The sequence below is a fragment of the Fulmarus glacialis genome, unplaced genomic scaffold (assembly GCF_000690835.1).
Source record: "Fulmarus glacialis isolate BGI_N327 unplaced genomic scaffold, ASM69083v1 scaffold21958, whole genome shotgun sequence".
Taxonomy (NCBI): domain Eukaryota; kingdom Metazoa; phylum Chordata; class Aves; order Procellariiformes; family Procellariidae; genus Fulmarus; species Fulmarus glacialis.
The window spans coordinates 756-15,095 of record NW_009226625.1 but is presented as its reverse complement, the minus strand read 5'-3'; the positions used below and the strand labels follow the sequence as shown (position 1 = coordinate 15,095).

At 38.7% G+C, this 14,340-nt stretch overlaps 1 protein-coding gene across 1 annotated transcript in view; it reads right to left on the bottom strand.

Moving 5' to 3' along the window:
- The window catches only part of COMT (catechol-O-methyltransferase), a 17,744-nt gene extending 10,223 nt beyond the window's left edge, over nucleotides 1-7,521 (bottom strand). The window contains exon 1 of the mRNA XM_009582869.1: nucleotides 7,272-7,521. The gene's annotated coding sequence lies outside the window, so the exon portion shown is untranslated. The remainder of the gene's footprint in view (nucleotides 1-7,271) is intronic.
- Nucleotides 7,522-14,340: the final 6,819 nt, after the last annotated feature.

Sequence of the window (14,340 nt, the reverse complement as noted above, 5' to 3'; positions counted from 1 at the left end):
GAAGGAATGCTGAGACTTCTTTTTTCGGACAGGGAACAGACTGTGAAGACTTCTTTTTATACCGTGACAAAAAAGACCTGCTTGACAGTAAAATCCCGCCCCTCCATTTTCACATTGCTTCCCAGGCATGGAAGGGTATGTCAGCAAACCAGATTTCCATTGTCTTATTTTCTCACGCTGCTACAGGCTTTATACACCAAAATTACAAGACATCACATGCTCAAAAGTCCATGTGTTAAAGAAGGACTTCTTCATTGTCTACAGTCTGTGAAATGCTATTTCTTAATATGTCTCTGTTAGCCAGAGCAGAGCAAAGTACTCAACTCGGATTAGACCTGCTGATTTTTAGTAACTTCAGCTGATCTCGAACAAACAAATACTTCACCCTCATCCTTACTTGGACAGCAGTATCCTTTTAAAGATTTTCTTGTTTTAAAAGAGTGCACTTTGTGCAGAGAAAGACGCCTTGTTTGAGATATACATGCCCTATCTTTTCAAAGGCACAGACTGCATTTAGGCTGCTGCCACCCACAGCAGGTACTGCAGTGTGACATCCTGATACTGAGATGCAACTAGCTTGACAAAAAGGTGTGAGGTGGGATATGCTTCTGAACCACACAGGTAGCCATAGCCGCCTATCTTTTCTAGCCATTCCTTATGCAAAAGCATGAGCAGGCTGACAGCCCTTTAGCTTGTCTGGAAGGGCAACAACTGATAGTTCTGCTGGACCACCTGGGAAACAAATTTTGGATCTTCAGCTGTGAAATCTTACCACTTCACGTTTACCCAAGAATGCCCTCTGAAGGCAAAATACTGACCTGCATTTCTCTTCGTGTCTCTTCGGATCTAGACTGGTCAGTGGCTGTTAGCCCTGGTTTGTTTACACATTTTGTGTAACATGTTTGTCAAGAAGGCAAAAAAAGCTATAAAGTTAAGCTCAGATGTGTGTGATTTGGCGATGGTCTTAGATCTAAAACTTAAGCAAGGAAGCAATTCAGCTTGGCCATTCCTGTGATCAAGTGCTCAGAGAGATCCATTTCTTACAGTGCCTCAGTTAGATCTTCGCATTTCTGAGTCCCACATAAATGCTACCATACGTAAGAGCAGAGCCCACCTGCCTCCACAGAGGTTGCTTACAGGTAGCAACAACGTATATAGTACATGCTGCTTTTTTCCATTCCTAGACAAGTTCACTTGTTTTTGCTGTATCAAGGAATGTTTTTCAACTATTGGGGTTTTTTTAATTATTATTATTGCTGTATAACACCCCAGAACCTTCATAAACTGGCAGTATGGGTTGTTCATAGCAGAGCTCCTTTAGGAGGCAATTATCCTGAAAAACACTTTCCAGAGAAGGTAACTTTTAAAAGGAGCAAGTCAGACATATCTTGCTTCTTTTCTTTTCCTTTTTTTTCTTTTTCAAAGTTTGTCTCTCTTTTAATTTCTGTCTTCTTAGATGTGAAAATAAATTTAGGCATAGCAGTAGACTGTAAAAGCAGCCTGCCAAGAGCAAGATGCATGGTCATGCACCCAGAGGGGAAAAAAAATCTGTACCAAAATAGGTAATTGCTTTCATATTCTTAGTTGGAAAATATTTGATATGAAAATTAAGTGCGTAATACAGCCAATTTAAAACTACCACTACCTAAGAGACAGTCATGTTATGACAACTTTAGAAAATGCAACTGTAATTTTAGCTTTAATATGGATTCATGAGATTCATTAAATATGTAATAAAACTGAACTTGCATATAGTCAAGTCTCCCATAACCACTTATTACAAGGCAGTCGCTCTTATTATTTAATGCTTGTACAGAGGTTCCAAATACACAGGTTAGCACTGCAACCTTTCTGTGCATTAGAAACACCATGATAAAGTAAGCCTTCTCTTTGAAAGCTAAAATTTGAAGTGGAAAATAGTAGGCAAAATGAAAAATTGAGCAAGGGAATAAACAGAAAACTGGAGGGATAACATTATGGAAAGGAATGAGTAACACATCACTAAATCTGTTTTTGAGAAGACAGAGTTTAAAAGAAAACATATTAAAATTTCATGCCCAAACCTGTCAAACTACTGATGAGCCTTCCTAAACCACTGGGTTATTTTCTTAAGTGTCTAATCTTACTCATTTTGGCAGGTTTCATAAGACCAAATCATAACTTGCTAATGCAGTTCAGCAGTTTTCCCCTGATGCAAACCATAATCAAACAATCAGCATTCAAATGGGAGTACCTCTGATTCAGCTTAGAGAGATTTAAAAACACACTTTTAAAGAGAGAAGCAACTCAAATTGTGGGAATCTGCTGCCCCAACTCACCTGCCCTTGAAGATAAAATACCTAAGTCATTCCAATGGTTATAACAGAAGCCTCAAGAGACTGGCTCAGACTTAGGGATCTATTATTACGGCAGTAGTTGTTAAGTTAGGGGATTCACTACCCCCTTACTATTACATGATCTCCAATTTTTCTGAAAACATAAAAATGCCTATGTGATGGAGCACAAAACAATACATCCTGTTCTTTATTCTTGTACAGATGACCCCAGCCATTTCACCAAAGGTTACAATAATGATCTTTCAGTAACGCTATTTATCAGTCCTTCTGGTAAATTTTTCCAAGAACTGTTAAAAAATAATTGGTCTTAGAATTCCCTGAAGTGAAAAAATAAGGATTAGAACAATTGGTAAGATGAATTTTTAAGGTAACTCCAAGTAACCGGATGAATTCAAATTGAGATTTTTCTCCGTGTTTCATAAAAACTGTATGAAGTTTTCATAACACTGTCAAAGGAAGGTGTACGGAGATTTGATCTAAAATCCTGATTGCTGCTGTTTCTCTCTTAGATTAGAAAACAATCTCCCTCTGCTAAAAACTGATATTTACTGAGAAGAAAAATAAACACGTTGAAAGTCAGCACCTTTAAATGCTCTGAGTTTTAATAAGGACATATGCCTTAGTGAGTTTCATACTTAGTGGGTTAAAAAAGTATCAAATTTGATTATTTAACTGTTCTAAAGCTTAGTAATTAACAAGACCTCATTTCCTACAGATGCAAAAATAAAAGCTGACAGGTATTAAAATACTTGGGAGGTTGACAACTGTTGGATAGAACATTTTTCTAATAAAGGTGAGTCCTTATAAGCCTCATTACAGAACATCTCATTACAATTTTAGCTTGGATAAACAGATATTGCTTTGCTTTTTATTGAAAATGAAGTCCTAAACATAATCACAAAAAATCTCTTCTACAAAGACAGCATGTACATTAGACTGCTATTCTCCAGGACTGGAATGAGAGTAAACTTTGTGATCCTGAGTCAGGGGACTTGGGTTTGAATCTCGTTTTGGCAATATTTTTCTGATCTGATCTTGAGTGAGCTGTCTTACCTACATCTTTGTTGCCACAAGAATAAGTTAAAGTTACTGCTACTTCTGTAACTTCCAAGGTGATGTAAAGCTGAATTAATCTTTGTCAGAAAAGTCCCTGCTATGGATATATGGTCAACACCTGAGGAAAGGCAAGTGATTTTATCTGCATTAACTAAAGAGATCAATTTTGGGATACCAAGACAGCAAACGCCTATGTGACATTATTATTCTTGAGTTTCTGAACAACAGGGAAAATGCGGAGACAAACAGTGCTTCAAACACTTTCCTTAAGTGATTTCAGCCTGCTGACAAATCAGGCCTTTGAGGAAAGATGATGTTACATCCAATTGTGCTATAATTTTTCATGCATTTAATCTAACTGCCAAGTACTAGTTGATTGTTTAAGAGTTTATTACAAGTCTCCAAGCATCCAGACAGTACTTTAGCATTCTGATGCTAAAGGGTTTAGAATCTAATTTAGACTTTATTAGCTCACATAACCTGGTGAATGGGGAGTGCTTGGTAAATTTATACCATTCAACCTTTTTTCACAAAAGAATCTCTCCATCGGTCTGATGGTATTGAGGATAATAGAAATTGTCTACAATAGTAGAGTGCCTGGGGACAACGGGGCCTAACTCATTGCAAAGACGCTGCTAAGTTTGCAGAGAGAAGAATGTTATAATCCAAACAATTTTCTAGAGGTTTTTTACAGAGGCCATACAAATTAACAGATTAAACCCTCCCATACACGTACGTGGGTGAAGGAAGTAAGTGTACCCCCTATTTTTAGAAAAGGGTTAAAAAGGTTTAAGTTCAAACTCTTCAAAAGCTTCTGCTGAAATTATGCCTTTAACTATCTCCTGCACTAACATATGCAGAGGATTTGCATATTAAGGATATATTAGCTGTTTAAGAAGCGTTGCGACAACAATGCAGAAGAGTCAGCACATTTCTACACATATTTTAACAACGTCTGTTGCTCTGCATTAGGCCAGAGGAGATCTGTGCTGTGCCATGACTGGGACTGGAGCTCCTGACGATTTGTCCTATGCTGTCTTGAATGAGGCAATCTCTGTTTTGTGGCATTTTGCTTGTCTTGATCTTTTCCCAGAGCAAAAAGGCAGAGTATTTTGGTCAGAAAGTCTAAACTAACTTCTGCCAAACATATCGTATCCTGTTGCTGTAGGCAACACAATTCAACAGCTTCATATTTTAGTACTTTTAAAGATTAAAAAAAATCTTTTTACCTCTTATTCATTTGTTATTGTTTATGTATTTTCAAATGAGTGCAACACTGTGAAGAATAATCAGCATATCGCCAAATGTGAATAGCTTGTATTTCAATGGAATCTTAATCTGGGAGTTTGACATTCAGATTTTCCACTGACATAATGAAAACAATCTGAACAGACTTTATATAATTTTTCACTAAGTATTTCTTGCACGAAATCTAAATTTCCCTCTTCCTAGTTTTTTTCAAATTACTACACTTTAGCTTCACTACCATGACTACAAAAATTCAGACTTCTATACATGCAAAATTCTGATGACTTTCCCCCCCCCCAGGCCTTTTGTCTTTTCTTTTTCCCTCTTCTCAGGTTGAAAGGAAACAAATACAGGTTTATTCTTACTGAACAAAAGGAAAAGAACAGAAAAGTGCCTTTGCATACTAGGGAGCCCCATCAACTAAGCTTCATAAGGGTGTTTAAATCCATTCTCCCCATATAGATTTCAATTAGGATAATTGTACCCACTTAAAACTCCCTTCACAGTAGCCATTGTCTAAGTGGTATTCGGTGCTATCACCCAAAGGAAAAGGTTTATATAACGGCTATGTGCCCCATAAAGATGAGCGGGGTTTAGAATAAACTGGCCACACAGACAGGCCTCATCTCCATTAGCGTTCCGATCCAGATGGGCCTAGTGAACACGCCAGATTAAAGCCAGAGTTTGGGGTGAGATAATTCTTCAAGGATAAGAAATGCACTTTACCAGGCCTTGAGCAAAGACAGCTTTTCAGGAATAAGATCCTTTCAGGTACCCCTAGGAAGCATTTGTTTCTCATACTCCTTATTCCCATTCCAGAACTCTAGACGCGTTAGTACTATTTATACTAGTGTTTGAGGCCAGTGGTTGGTGTAGCTCAGCTGAATTGTACAAATCCCACCTGGGAGACAGTGGACTGCTAAAAGTAGAAAGTGCTCTTCCCTTGTCAGCACACTAGGAGCTGGTCTGTAAAGTTTTCTCAGCTGAGATTTTCATGTTCCCCGCGGCAGTAAAACAAGCTCCTATAGAGTAATTTTGCCCCAAATGGAGGTAGGGAGAAAGGGCTGGAAGAGGAAAGACCAAAATGGCTAGTTGTCCTCAGCATAATCACCTGTGACAGACCTATTTCACATTCTCTCTTTATATCACAAAGATCAAGGGCTGAATCCTCAGTGTCCCAAATCCCTGCTGTGTGCTCCTGCCCTGCTTCCAAGGCTACCAGCTAATCTAGTGTAAATCTGTCTCTCTCCCAGCACAGCTTTCTGCTTTCCACAAGCTGCTCTTCAGGCCGGGCAAGTGCACAACTGAAACTTGGTAGTGAGGACACCCACTGAGGGATCTGAAAGAGTAGGAAGGAAATTGCTGCTGAAATGATGGCTTATTTCTATGGAAATTAACAGCTCTAACAGGCCAGGCAAGGTGGGATCCACCACAGCACAGCAGGTAACCAAAGCACTGCATGGGAAGAGGCAGCCTAACTGAGGCCAAGCAGGGCATGAGACCTTGGTTTTAAATCCTAAGTGAATGCCCTCCCCAGAAAAGTAGCTGGAGTGGGCATAGAGTGCTCTAGCTAGAAATTGCTTTCTGAGAAATCTCTCCTGAGAGAGTTTTAGCAAAACTGGTATGGATGGCCTTGCACATTAAGATCAGGTTTCAACAACTGCTGCCAAAATTATGTTTTTTCATAAAATTCCCCGTCAGTTCTATTTCCAGTGATCCTGAAAGAATGCTGAAAGACAACAGTGTGGGACTGGCAGAGATAAACCTGATACGAATTGCAGGCTGTTAAGGAATATTGCTAAACTTAAGTGACAAGTAAATTGTTTGCACTGTTAACATGGTTAAACTCTTTTTCCACTGATGCAAACTAAAGCTGTAAATCAGGGATTTTTCTTTTGCATTTAAATACTGCAGTGCTGTGCAAATGCATGAGATTCTGAACCTGAGGGCTTTGTTAGAGGAGTCCATGGCTGAGTAAGCAGAAAAAAGTAAGCTTAAGTGCAGAGATGAAGTAAAGGTTGTTGATGGAGATCACCAGTATGACATGTGGTTGACAGTATTGGTAAACATGAGTTTGTTTTTAAAGGACAGAAGGTAAAGAACGTCATAAAGGGCATCAGAAAGATAGATACCCTATAAGCAGCAACAGGGCTAGCAAGCAAAAGTACTAGCTTTTTGTCTGTTCTTCACAGACATTTTGCTATAGCAGAACTTCCTTGTGAGAATGAAAACCCCCATAAAATACAGCTGCAGCAACACATTTATAAAAGCAGCTATTCAAATATGACTGAAGCTTGCCTTGCATTCAGCTTTTTCTTGAATACAAATAAGTACCAAATTCCAGCATACTTATAGCCATAAATTACGTTTCCAATTTAGTCGGGGTTCTCTCATCTCACTTCTTTCAACTGTCAAGGTTTACAATACAGTACAAAGGCATTACACACAAATATGTCCTACTCTTTCTCTGTGAAAGCTGTTGCTGCCCACGGACTGACTTCCTGACAATGAGTGCCAGTCAGAATGTGGAAAACACTGCTTCTTTCATTTTCACCACTGTTTAAAATAGTGACATTATCTAAGCTAACAAATCATGTCAAGTCTGAGAAATAAGAAAATATAAATATGTACCTTTCTCAGTACAGCAGAAGCTGTTCCCTCCGATCTTTTCCTGTGCTGCTCTGATGTGGATTTTATAGAATAAGAGTCCAAGAGCCTGCAGTATTCAGTCACATTCGATCACATCACAGGAATAGCTTATCAGTTCTGTTACACAGACTCTAAAAGGAGCGGTGTCCTTTTCTCCAACTCCTCCTTTCACAGATTTCTGCACTCCTTAAAGGTGCTCAGTGCTCTAATAACCTTAGAGAAAGCTGTTCATCTGTCCCCTAATGACAGTGTTCTTGTTACTTAGTTACAGCACAGTGAATGCTGACAAAGTCAGGTATGAGCCAAATCTGTGCTCAGTGTAAATGCGCTGTGTTCAATCAAGCAACTTCAGAAATGAATTTGGCCCAAGGGATTTAGTTCTTTTTTCAGCTCAGATGTGGCATGCTACAGCCAGTGCAGAAGTCGTAGAAACAAGACCTAGGCATGTGAGTTAAATATAGAGTGCTGCTGGAGGGAGGAGAGGTAAGTATAGCAAATTGCTCAACAGCAACTACAGAAGGAGGTGCAATCAATACATCATACATAAATAAATTTCTATAGCTTCTAGTTGGAAAAATACTTTTCTACAAACAGCTCTAAGATAAAAGAAGAGGCTTAGTCTAATAAACCTTGTTCTTGGCTTGACTGTCTATATTGTTTCCTTCGAGGTGGAAACAAGATAATCAAGCTGTAATTAAATTGCACCATAGAAGAAAATAAGAAAAAACAAAACCCAAACACAATGCGGTAGTAGTTCTCTGCTATATTCTCACTACAAAACTCAGACCTAGTCAGCGAGTGTTTGAAGTTCTAGCCTAGAAACTTTTTAAAGATCCAAAGAAAGGGTTTGTATCAAATGTGGCAGAAACAGGAGCTGAAGGACTGAAAACAGGGCTTTGTCACATGAGGGGGGAGGTCCTTAAAAGAATTAGGGACTACCTGAGAGCATGACAAGAGAAGAATAAAAAATGTTAAGTGGATGAATTGAATAAAGAATTGTGGGAAAAAGAGGTAGGTGAAGATCAAAATGTTTTTAGTAATTCTAAACAAAACATAACTAAGACCCTGCAATATAGCACAGTGCCCAATGTCAATACAGAATAACTTTGAAGTATTCCTTCCATGTATAACAGAGCTTTAGCTCAACAAATATTTTCTTATAATCCAGACATCAAGCAGAACAAAGAACGATATAAGCAATACCGCACTCCAGCTTTACTGACAGTAATTTCCTGACTGGGCGAAAGCTGGTTGTGAAACCATGACAGGTTGTGTCTGCACGATCCCTGATGCCACCCACAGTTAAAATTAACTGATAATTTCTTTTACTGCTGGGCTGTGGAGAAAAAAGCTTAAAACGGTAAAACTTACTCTATGCACTGACCTGGTTCTGTAAGCATACAGCTATTCTTTGGAGACGTCCTTGCAGTTAAACTATAGCTAGTTGTGAACTGGTGGGTGGTATCAGCTCAGCTTCTGCTTAGCAGTATAAATTAGTGCCTAGACTTACCAGATTGAGAAGTGTCCCCTGACAACACTTCTAAAGGACTTATAACTTTGACCTGAATCATATTCTTCCGGCTAGAAGCATGGGAGGAGCAAACTTGCTTCTGCCTGCCCACAACTGTTTACTTGTATGATAAAGGCTATGCCTGTAAAGTAAGCCGTTCTGTTGTCTCGGTATTTCATTACATAAGTAAAAATGGTGAATGGCAATAACTGCAAACTAGATAAAGCCAGACGTTCAGTTAGTTAAACCACCTAAACTGTGTGACAATGTCCATAAGTTGCTTCCAAGTTAATAGAAGGTTGAAATCTTGTAATACATTATTATGGGATAGTTTTTTCTCCAAGAGAAGTTTCTTTGGTAGGCTGTAAAACATTGGCTTATGCCTTTCTTTAATTTATCTTTTTGCCCAAGACAGTGTCTATATAGGTATGGATATTTTTGTAAGTTTTTACTAACATAATAACAATGCTACAAACTCCAGAGTGCATAAATTTATATACTATTCACAACTTATCCTTGTCTAGATAGTAAAAATTTACCCTGATATTAATACATCCAGGTTAGAGAACTGTGGAGAGCAATAAATGTATTGGTGTAATACAATTTTTATGTAGGGACAAGATCTTAAAAGATGGATTTGGTATTGCAGAACACGAGGATACTTCATTCACAGGGCACATCCATGGGAAGATGCAGACCCAGGATGTCTTAGCTTGGGAGCAACATCACATGAATGGCAACAGGTCAGAATAACTGGCTAGTTCAGACTGACTCACTCTGGCAGTTGACAGAGTTAAGCTCAGCTCTGTCTGCACGAACTTTAGTAGACTTGCTCACGTACAGAGCTCCCAGTCTCAAATGGAGGCTATACAGCTGCAATCACATGATGCAATGTGTCAGTGCTATCCCCACTTGCTGTGCGTAGCACAGAGCCAAAGCTTTCCCAGTAAATCCATGTCTGGCATAACAACAAATGACATTCCCTTCTTCTAATAATCCTGGCCAAAGACGGGTTTTTAAAAGCCTAAACAAAGGGAGACAGGAGAGCTAGCACATTATCATAAACCCCACAGATCATGTGAAACACTGAGTGGAAGAAAATTCTTTTGAGCTTGCATTTTCAGAATAGCAGGAGGGATTTTCTTTTATGCGAGTTTGCTGTTTTCAACAGTCAAATTAGTTTCTCTTGCTGAGAAACATGCAAAAGAGGAATATTGAGAAAGGAAGCACCACTCATGTATGAATCAGGAAACTGCCTGGAGATATCTAAAATAGGAAACAGCTAAAAGAGAAGAAAGATGGCCAGCAAAGTTGTACTCTAAAATTTAACAGATTATACAAGCAGTTAAACGATTTTGTGTTTACTATGCATCTTAGAAGGTTATCATGTAGACTGAAAAAAACTTCCTGCTTTCAAAGACTTTATACCTCCTCATGAAAACTTTGAAGCTTAGTTAAATCTACCATATTTCTGTCTTTTCTCCCCTCACTTTTTTTGGTAATATATGTTGAAGCATTTGAATGAACTCAAGAACCTGTACCACTTGAAGCGTCATCTGTTTCTGCTGTTTTTTTTCCCCTCACTTGCAATCAATTATTTGTTTAGGACAAACTATGAACAGAAGATTCTATGGTAAGGAAAGAACGAATAAAATGGCATAGATTAAATTCTGAACAACAACGAATCCTACTCTCAGATAAATTTGTGAAAATAAAAAAAAGCAAACAAAGGAAGAAATAGCAACAAAGCTGAAATGTTAAACCATTTTTGTTGGTTTATGAACCTATGCACAAATGTTTCCAGCAGAGAAAACAGTTAGCTGAGGATGTATTCTTTGTAACAAGATGTCCTTTTGGGGCACTTAGCAAATATTAGAGTGGTTGGTTTTCTTTTAGAATTACATTTTTAAATGGCATTTAAATTATGACCTGATTTAGAGTAATTCTTAGCTTTCTCAATGTAGTTGGTTTAGATACATTTACAGACCCTACATAAAGAGTTATTAGCTAATGGGATATATTTGTCCCATCTTAACAAAATGTTGTAAACTTTGTAGATTCACACGGAAATCTGATCACCACCTCGATCTCATAAACTAAAATTAGTCATTTTCTTCCCTTATCAGTTTGACTTTTGACTCTGCTAAAGATTGATCTGTCAAAGCTCTTAAAAGCAGATATCAAAAATGCAGAAAAATACAGCAGAGTTGGATTGTAAGCAAACAGCCACAGATTCCTTCATGCCAATGTAAAGCAATACCCAAAAAAAAGTAATATTGGAAAATTCCTACTACACAAGTCAGTTAAGAAGCCTCAAATAAAAGTGGTAAAAATACTTCTTCGGTTTACCCAGGACCTGTGTCTTCAAACAAGGGTCCTCACTTGTCAGCATAACCCCCATGTTAGAATACTATCCATATAGTTAGCAATTTGAATCATGAGAAGGTTTTAGCTTGCTTTGAAAAAAGTCTAAGGACTGGTAACTACCCCTACCATGCTACCATTTATTCTGTCCCTTTTGTAGCTCTGGGATATGGTTCTCTCAATTGCTAGGGACTATGTCACTATTTCCACTTTTGTAGTCACCATTTGACATGCCTTTCTTCCACATGCTTTTTCTTTCCCTCCTCCTTCCTCCTTAATGCTAAGGACACCATGCTACACACTAGCAGAGGAACAACAAGAAAAAAAATAAGAGTACAATCAATCACAAGAGAGATGGTAAGAAACCAAAAAGTCCTACCTCATGGAGAGACTTCTTGGTTTAACTAGTGATCCAGTACAGTTCACTGACACTCCTGTAAATTATTAATTAGGTCATGCCACAAAACGCAACCTCTGATATAATCCATTTCCCGCCCCACCCACTAAAAAAGAAACAATGTGATGACTTCCAAAGATGGTATCTACCTGACACCTCTCTTCTTTCCCCCACCCTGCCAGGTCGCTAATCTACGAACATAAGACATAAAGCAAACCATGCCAGAAAAACAGGAAAGACAAGAAGATGTATTTGAAAAGTCAAAATTTCTAAAATGTTAGGTAGAAGAGGTATTTGGTCCTGGTTGTCTTCACGAGGAAGAATTTAAATAAGCCACTGATACATGTAACAAAAGGTGTTTCATATGAAGGAAAACAGTACAGCATTCCAAGCTGTCCCTATAATAAATTCAAAAGTCTGCCCATTAACAGAACCAATTAATGCCTTACAAAACCCCTATTTTTGTCAAATGGATGCATATACATTTCTGAAACATATTACAGTGGTGTTTCCTTTGCCCTTTTAATACCACTCTGTTTACAGTACATTGAATAAACATCTCCCCCTGGAAATAAACCAAACCACATCTAATGTATTAAGTTAATTTATTACTTTAAATATGACTAGCTACAACTGACAAAATTCTGTGGAAATATGATGTTAAGTCTGATAACTATCTTGTAAGCAGTTTTTTTTCAATCCCAAGTTTTGAAAAAATATGCTTTCACTGCAGAAACACAGGACTTCACGTAAGTAATTCCTGACACTAGAATGTATTTGCCATTAAAGGACTTAATGCTTGCTTTCTTAAAAGAAATTAAGATATATATTATATATATGTAAAAAAATGTGTATCACTAATTAGTCTGATCAGCTTAATGCTAACCACAGAAGAATAAAATAAGAAAGTAGAAAGCTATAGGAGATGGGCCAAAACACACATTAGAAACCACACCTGATAACCAGAATTTGTCTCTGGTCCCTGAGAAAGATTTTTGAAGTATAGCGCAGACACACCTGCTCAGTGCTGACTGCCGCAAATATCAGTGGCTACTCCTCTTACTGATAGCGTGACCATGGGCAAAACCTAGTCCTCACTGCTGATATTTGCCTCTGTTGGTCTCAATGATGAAGCTTGTGTGAATGTGCAAGAACGAGCAGAGTGGCATTACACAGACTTTGTACTTTCTTCTCAAGATGGCGGTCCTGATGGGAAAGCCTTAGCCTGTGGAACTGCACAGGGCTTTATCATTAGCTGTGAGATACAGCCAGAGGGCTGGTGACACCCCAGCTTCACACGGTCTGCCAGTTGCACAGCAGCAGCTAGGGATAGTTCTGGTTCCCAGATGACTTAAGGAGGATGCCAAGTGAAAGCAACTGACTTGCTTTCGAGCTAGGAAAGAGAGGGTGTGTCCTGATGTGTTTAGGAACACACGAACATCTAAGAGAAGCTACAATCTCACCACTGCTGCGTAGGCTGTGGTTCAGTTAGACTCTGAGCTCTAAAATAATGAAAGCAACCAGTAATGCTAGTGTACTACGTGGCTGTAACAATGGGCACTCGGCCAAGATCCTATCCTTAAAAGAGTTTAGAAGCATTACTCCAAATTTATCATCAGTTCTTTCCTAAATTGCCACTGTAGGTGCTGTTTAAAGGTAATGTTTTCTATCAACATCTTTGCTACATTTAAGGCCTTTCCTTATTCACAAAATACCATAATGCTGCTGGAATATTTATTCACATAAACTTGTGTTTAGGGAGATTTAATTCTACCCTTGATCCTACACGTCTGAACTAAATGCTGTGTTAAGAGCTCAACACTGCCTGATTCAATTCAGAATAGCGGCTAAAATGAACAGCTAAAACAACTTTGCATGCATGTACCTAAAGAGCATAAAAGTTAGTATCAGAATATGCTTGAGGTTTCTTTAATTCAAAGGCCTCTCAGTACGCTCTAGTCATGTCTTTCACTGCTGCTGCAGTGGGTAAGAGTGTTTCTAGTGATTTATTGATCAGTGCTGCAAGAAGCAACAGAGAGGGTTTTGCCTTTTTTTTTTTTTTTTTTAACAGCAGTGATTCTGGACAAGTCGTCAGTCCATTTACTAAAGTGATAGTAATTCCTGTTTCATATATTTTCAAACATTAATAGAGTGAAAAAAATTAATCAGACCTACACTGGAGGTGATGTTAGTTCTACAAAACTTTCTTCTGAGTATTTTAATTTCCTGCCGTTTCTCCTCAACTGTGGACCAGATGATTGATGGTTTCTGAAACAAAATGGTTGGATGCTGCCCCCTTGTGAGCCAGACCCTTGCTCCGGAGACAGCCGAACCATGACTGTTTTCTGTCGCCAGCTCCTTCTCTCCAAGAAAAAGCGGCTGATTCTTTGGCCCAAACTGATTTGGCTGTGGTGGTATTTATCACATACGACTCACTACATACAGCAGCAGGCAGGGTCACTACTGTGCTTCAGTAAAGGCCAATAGCAAGCACTTCTGAATGAGAAAGACCTTGTTCCCTGTGCTACTATTTTGATCAATGCCTACTTTGAGGCCTTTTACCTTAGGCTGCCAGAATACATTACAAGCATTAATAACTCTCACAACTCCCATCCGAAGTAGGTCAGCAGCATCGCCCTTGCTTAATCAACAGCTGGCATGGGGCACAGGGACAGAAAACACTGCCGAAGGCTGCGAAGCATGGGAGGTGCTCCAACAGGTTGTCCTGTGCAGACATCTGTACCACCACAGTTAAACCACGTGTTAAAGCTGTCTGTGCT